The sequence below is a fragment of the Equus przewalskii genome, chromosome 2 (assembly GCF_037783145.1).
Source record: "Equus przewalskii isolate Varuska chromosome 2, EquPr2, whole genome shotgun sequence".
NCBI lineage: Eukaryota > Metazoa > Chordata > Mammalia > Perissodactyla > Equidae > Equus > Equus przewalskii.
In genome coordinates this window covers 80,654,196-80,661,334 of record NC_091832.1, presented here as the reverse complement: position 1 = coordinate 80,661,334, position 7,139 = coordinate 80,654,196, and the positions used below count along the sequence as shown (strand labels likewise).

At 51.5% G+C, this 7,139-nt stretch overlaps 1 long non-coding RNA gene across 1 annotated transcript in view; it reads left to right on the top strand.

Moving 5' to 3' along the window:
* The first annotated feature begins 2,229 nt into the window (after window positions 1-2,229).
* LOC103561700 (uncharacterized) overlaps window positions 2,230-7,139 on the top strand; it is a 74,697-nt gene continuing 69,787 nt past the window's right edge. The window contains exon 1 of the long non-coding RNA XR_011537106.1: window positions 2,230-3,231. This is a non-coding gene — a long non-coding RNA (uncharacterized lncRNA). The remainder of the gene's footprint in view (window positions 3,232-7,139) is intronic.

Below are 7,139 nucleotides of genomic sequence, written 5' to 3'. Positions count from 1 at the left end.
TCACCCGTGTGCACTATTGTGTGGCCTGTGCTGTATGATCTCAAATTCCACGTCAGGATCTAGCTTGATCCCGTGGGAGAAGAATCACCTCCAGCCTCCGGGCTGATGCTTGTTATTGACTGAGCCCCCATCATCCCTACAGGCACAGGTCTTTTTCTCCCTAGAAGATCTTTGACAGAAGCAGTTCTGGTTTCCCGCTCTAACTATGTGGTTAAACCCCACTGGGTCTCAGCTGCCCAGCCCAGGTCTCTCTCCTTCGTGGAGCCTTCCCTGATTGCCTTGGTTCACCTGGGTCGTTCCTGTTCATATTGCCTGACTCTCGTTTTGACATGCCATTCATTTATTTACTTTTTCATTCACCAAAAAACCCCTAATTAGGGCCTCCTCTGAGCTGAGCATTATGCTAGTCCCTGGGTTACAATGACCGCAAATAGACACGATCTCTATTGATCATGTATTAATTACTGAATAGATGTTTCCAGTTTTCACTGCCTGCATGATCATCAAATAGGACAAATAAAAGCCCCAAATTTAGGTGACACACACAAAGCAGATACAAAGCAGCCTTCAGCCACCACCACAAGCACTTATCTTAGGACCAGCACGGGGTGGCTGTAAGAGAAGGTTTCCGGTGGGGCTCTCACATTTAACCCTTTGAAGGCAGCAGACGTGTGCATACACGGCCCTGGGGGCTGGAGCTGAGAGCAGACCCGCTGAGAGGTTGCGGCGGGCAGCGGACTCTGAAGGGCAGCCTTGCTTTCTGACAGGCCGCTGATGAGCGCAGCCCATCCTTGCTCAGCAAGATCAAACATGTCTAACCACAACTGGTCCATCCGTGAGCTTGCTCCATGCCCTCGGATACAAGTGCAATCAAACGTCCATTACGACATTGCTTCGTAATCTAGAATCCAAACCACCGCAAGCCCACATAACCAGAATCCTTTCTGTCCTGAGCCTGTGTGACCAGAAGTAGCCTCCACATTATATCCCAAGGCCAGCAAGATGCAGCCAGTCCCCACATCACTCACAAGCACGGCACTATACCCGTGGACAATTCACGCTCAAAATGATGTCCCTGGGGCACGGCTGGATTCTGAGGTGGCAGCTGAATCAGCATGGATGAGCCATGTTGGGGAGCATTTTAATGTTGGGTGTATTTCACTGGCACAGGAGTCTTTGAAAATGGCACGGCCTCTCTGGCATTCGGTTAGTTAGAATGTTGAAGCAACGAGGCCAGCTCATGCTTGATGTTGCCAGGCAGGCTCAGGGTTTACTGAATGTATGTGGAGCACCCATCTTGTGATGATCTGTCTGTTTTTAATCCCAGCCTGGCTTTTCCCTGCCACCCGGAACTCTTTCAGCTGCTCCTATCCCTTGCTATGTGCTCAGCAAACGTAAATTCATTTTGGAGATTAAGCAAGACACAATTAGGAGGCAAACCTCTTAGAGGAAGGAAAACCATAAACAGCGATGTATTCCAGCCCAAATTACCTGCTGCTTTAACCACCTGTGCATCCACCCCTTTCACTTAGCTCAGGGAGCACTGGGAGTTGGCCCCTGTGGCCCTGTGGTTGTGGATTCATCAGCAAGGTGCTTTGTGGGCAAATCTTCATTGATGGTGTTTCACCAGGCTGTGAACTCTCAGGGATCCGGGACCAGAGTGTCGGGGGTGTGAATGCTCCCAGCAAGTGCTCCACCCACACTCACAGGGACAGCAGAATGGTTCTAGGTGGAAACCACCAGGGTTCTTTGGGACCAGCAAAGAGATGCTGCACGTCTGTGGGAGTAAAGATGCTAAGAGTAAAGAGGAAGCAGCTGGGCCTTGGACCACCAGTGTCTGGGGAGATTCTGTTTTAGTCTCGTGGCCTGGAGAAGGGGTGGGGAAAGTGTTCTCAATCAGAGAGCCCAGTGGAGCAGCAACTGGGCATTTCCCAACCCTAAGCTTCCAGAGTGGCTCCATCTGCTTCCACCACCGATCCTTCCCCCACCCTGCCCCCCCCAACCTGTTATGGGTTGAACTGTGTCACCCAAAACAGACATGTTAAGTCCTAATGCTCGATACCTCAGAATGTGACCTTATTTGGAAATAGAGTCATTACAGACATAATTAGTTAAGATGAGGTCATACTGGAGTAGGACGGGCCCTTCATTCAATATACCTGGTGTCCTTAGAAGAAGACCACGTGAAGACAGGGACACACAGGGAAAGTGTCATGTGACAATGAAGGCAGAGACTGGAGTCATGCAGCTGCAAGCCAAGGAAGGCTAGAGATTGCCCATAAACCATCAGAAGGGAGGAAGCTTCCTCTGCAGGTTTCAGAGGGAACGTGGCTCTGCTCACACCTTGATTTCAGCCTCCAGCCTCTGGAACTGTGAGACAACGCATTTCTGTGGTTGTAACCCGCCCAGTCTGTGGGCCTTTGTTACTGGCAGCCCCAGGAAACGAATACGCACCCCTCCTGCTGCTTCTTAGTTTGCACCAGAGGTGAATTGACTGGGAAGCTCACGAAGTGTAAGATCCAGGCCCCTTCCTTGTGTGGACTCCTCCCAAGGCCCTGAACCTCAGTTTCTGTTTGCAATTTTGGATTATTTCTCTGAAAGGGCATCCCCCAGATTGTATAAGATTCGGACTCCACGAGCCCCCTCTCCACCGCTGGCCTGCAGCCGTCCCCTTGCTGGCGCTCCATGCCAGGAGCAGCCTCGGTAGGCAGGATTGCTGTCCCGTGGGTTTCTACACCTTTCCTGGCTCTGTGGACAGCATCACAAGTCCGAGAAGCTTTGGAAAGAGAGGCCAGTGCTAGGTCGTTTTATCTGTTTGTGGGGGCTGGGGGTGAATGAGAGGCCTTCTTGAGGTCTCTTCCAGCCAAGCACCTCCTGGATAACCACACTGAGTCGCTTCCCTTCAGAGCCTCAGTGAGCAGAAGCTAACATTCCCAACAGGCAGCCTCAGTTTGAGCAGAGCCGAACAGCCCAACGGGCGGGCGAAGCCTGTCATCCGTCCTGTCTGGCCACATTCATTCCGGGCTGTCCTGCTTTGTGGCTTCCTCACCACCACCCAAACCTGTCTGCATGTCCTACATCCATCCAGATCAGCAGAGATGGCAGAAATACTCCCTCAGGCCCTGCACACTCCTGGACGCACAGACCCGTCCTTCTTCTCAACAGGACTCCTGTCTCCTCCCGTCGCCCGTCCTCCAAGCCAGCCCTGATTCCGACCGACGCTGCAAACACGTATGTGGCATTTACTCTGTGCTACGTTCTGGGGAACTCTGGGTGAGTGGTTCACAGGCCCTGGAAGGGGGAGACAGAACTGACTATACACGACCACACAACATAGAAATTGCACGGAAGAAGCGGTGAAGGCCTGCCGTGTAAGCGATGCGCTATCTGACTTCTCACAAGGGCAGTTCATTCCGATGGAGGTGGGCGTGGGTGAGGTTTTATGAAGAAGGTGCTCCAAGGTTGTGATTGAAACATGTGACAGTCAGAACTTACGGTGCTGACCAGTGGGAGAAGGGCCAGTTCCTGGAGGGACCTGGGATGAATCCTCAATCACTGGGCCGTGGGAGAGTCCAGGGACATTGCAGAGGGAGGCCGAGGCGGCTGGGGACACGGCAGGGCTAGGAGCAGCCGCTACTTAACCCTCAGAACCAAAGTATCTCCATATTTTAGCAACGGTTCGGCCGTGCCCGAGTCTACCAGCTGGCTCTCAGCCCTGGAGTGGCGTGAGGGCCAGGCACATTGACAGCCCTTGATCAGCCCCTTCCCTCTGGAAATGTATTTCCTTCCATTTCCAGAACAGCCTCTCACAGTTAGGCCTGCCTCTTCTCACTCCATGTTGCAACAAAACCACCTGCCTCCCGTGAAAGGGGGTATTGTTTTCCATCTGGGCCGCCCACGGCTGGGCGGGTGGAACAGCGGGCGCCCACTCCAGGGAGCCCTCCCAGTCGGGCCCAGTCATGCCTCTGGCTTGCTGGGAGCAGTGAGGTGTCGGCCTGGGGTGGGGGCTCCTGGACACCAGTCCTCGGGCGTTAGAGAACTAAACAGTGGGTGTGGCTCACACAAAATAAACAACTCCCTGGGCATTGCGGATTCAGACACAGGGCTGCAGTTTGGTTAAAGGTGCAATTATCGTTGGGAAAACTACTCTCTTCAGAGCTCCCCAACCCTTGGGGAATAGAATGTTTACAAGAGGGAAAACTGTAAAGAGATTTTATTTTGTTTTTCTTTAGATACTTTAGCCGCCCACAATCGTAGTTATGCAAAAATAAAGTTCTCGTATCTATAGTCCACACGGATAGAGCAAAGGGGAGAGTCCTGAGTGTGACCGGGTCAGGCCTGGGCCGGTGGGGTGGGATGGAGGGCACAAAACCCAGCCTGCTTCCAGCACAGCTGCACCAGGGCCCGGTGCCGCCTGGGGGTGTGGCTGTGTCGTGAAAAGGCCTGTTAAGACGCAGATCACCTGGGCAGAGCAATAGAGGGAGTTTCTACATTTAGCTGAGGATCTAACCGGAGCCCAGCATGCAGGAAAGGGGATGCAGGCCTTGTTACTTGTGAAGTAAGGGCAGTATGTGTGTGTGTGTGTGTGTGTGTGTGTGTGTGTATCTGTGTGCCTGTGTGTGCATGTTTGTTTATGAGAGAAAGACAGAGAGAGAAGGCATGGCCATGAGGCTTGGTTAATAGGAGGCGGGCTCTGGGCCACCTGAGGCCCCTCTCGGTCCTCATTTCCTCCCTGCTGGCCCATTTCACTCTCTCAGTCCTCTCACAGAACACGTGTGTTCTTCAGTCACCTCAGCTTTTCCACTCTGACGGCAGCAAACGATGGCAAGTTTTATGCTTCAGGTTGTTTTCTTGTGGAAGTGCTAGAAAAGCAGACACGTAGGTGCTGGGCCATGAGGCAGCCCACGCCCCACCTCCTCAGGGCCCGGAGCCGCCCCACGCGGACTGACGGCTGTGGTGGCACCCAGCAGCGCTGGCAGGAGGCCTGGTTCCTCTCTACCTTCCTTCTCTCTCAGTCTCCTCTTCCCCCTTTCTCCTTCCTTGCCAGTTTTAGTCCTCTCCTTTTCCTCTCCACCTTCTCACAGAATCTTTCTTAGAAGCAAACTGTGGACCAAACTGCATGGCTGGCCACTCACAGGAAATGTCTGAATTCTCAGTGTGTTGGTAACAGGGTTCCCTCAAAGCCCCTCCAGTCAGAGCAGGAGGCGGCTCAGGAGGGGCAGGGATCCGAGGGGGTGCAGGCTGATCATCCCAAGCCAGGCACTCCGCTACTGCAGCTCAAGAGGAATTCTTTATCCACGCTGTCCCCTCGCAGACCTGCCCAGCCACTGCTGTTGGTCAGTGTTGTCTCAGCCTGTCAGGCCTCAGAAATTAGGAACCACCTCATCTAGATCAGGGTCATCCCGCCCCAAGTTGGCCGCCATGGACTGAGAGGTTTTCATGCAGTGTTTTCTGAAAATGATTATGTTGTCCTGGGAGGGCCACTTGAGCGACATGAAACAGCACAGCCAGAGCCCCTGACACTGTGCAGCTGACTTGGTTATTCTCCCAAACTTGCCAACTGAGTTATTCTCAGATGGTCAGAGTCGAAGAGTTCCACTTACGCATTAACTCGTCAAAGTTTATGTCATTTTGTTGTTGTTGTTTAAACATATATATCCAAGAAATTGTATGAGGAGTGAGCACCCACCAATCATATAACTATCAAGTGAAGACCTTTCCTTTAATGTTCTTGGGCAGAAGAGTAACACATTTGGAGTCACGCATATATTGTTTCACGAGTGGTCATGTGTGTATGAAACTTTCAGCGGGGGAAAAGCAGCAAGAGAAAGGGGAGAGCAAGAGACTGTTGCGTGATCACATCTTCCTGTCTCCGACATCCCATGCTCTGCCTCTGATGACCTGCCAATCAGTTGGTGTCTTTGATGGGCTCTGGAGAACCCACTGTGGGCATAACACTGTGCTCCAGATGATGTGGGATTATAAGATGTGGTCCTTCTCCTCAAGGAGTGTATGCTCTCTGGGGAGAAATATGAAATGGACATGTGTGATTCATATAGAGTCCCCTTTCTCCCCCCAAAAAGCTGGTGTGTGTGAGGGGCTCAGGGCAGGTGTGCTGCAGGGAAGTTTCGAGGGGGAATGATAGGGGAGCTGAGGCTCCGGGAGAAGCAGGGTCAGGTGCTCTCAGTTGTTTGGGGGAAGAGCAGGGGCCAAGGTACAGAGAGGCAAGAGAAATGAGCAGGGTGTGTGCAGCGACCTCAGAGGGGCTGCCGGTCAGCCCCACTGCCTATACTTCTCTATCTATTCATTGGCTCAAGAAAGTTCTGGGTGTTTGGGTCCTGAAATCCCTGAGAGAAGACCATGAGCGAGTCACCTGTTCTTGGAGCCTCAGTGTCTCATGAGTAGACTAAGGTGATAGTCAAAGCATTTGATAAACACGAGTGGCCTGGGCACCACCCAATCTGATCTGACAGGCACATCTTGGCCCAGTGTTGACCTTTTATCTGCAGGACTATTAGGAGATGAGAGGACAGGTGGCAGAGGGATGCTTGGGGTTTCAACACAGCAGCTTTTACAGAAATATTTTGTTATTTAAGCAGCCAGTAGAGCTGTATGGATGTGTGCCAGCCAAACGTCAGCCCTGGGAATGATAATAGCAGTCCTGTCAACCTGATATGGCTGTTGTGAGGACTGAATGTCATAATGTACATGAAAGCCCTTTGTAAACCGTCACGGGCTACACAAACACATGTTGTTGCAATGCCTGTCAGTACAGTGTGCTGTGGTGCAGTGTGGTGTGCTAGGGTGGAGAGCAGAAAAGTGAGCCTCAACCCTAAAAAGATAACTACTTTTATGAACTTTTGTGAACTTTTATGATTGGTGATAGCTTACTTTATTAAAAAATATATAGTTTAACATAAAGACCTAATGTTAAAAACTTCTGAGATGTCACATTCACAGCAAGATTATAAACTTGAGAGCAAGGATCTATGATTTACACATTTTGTTTCCTCTAGACCAGGGGTTCTCAAACCCAGGACCCTTCACACTCTTCACAAATTATTGAGGAGACTTCTGCTCTGTCAGATGAATTAGACAAACTTTTCCATATCCTTCCCACTAAGTACAACTAAAAACCA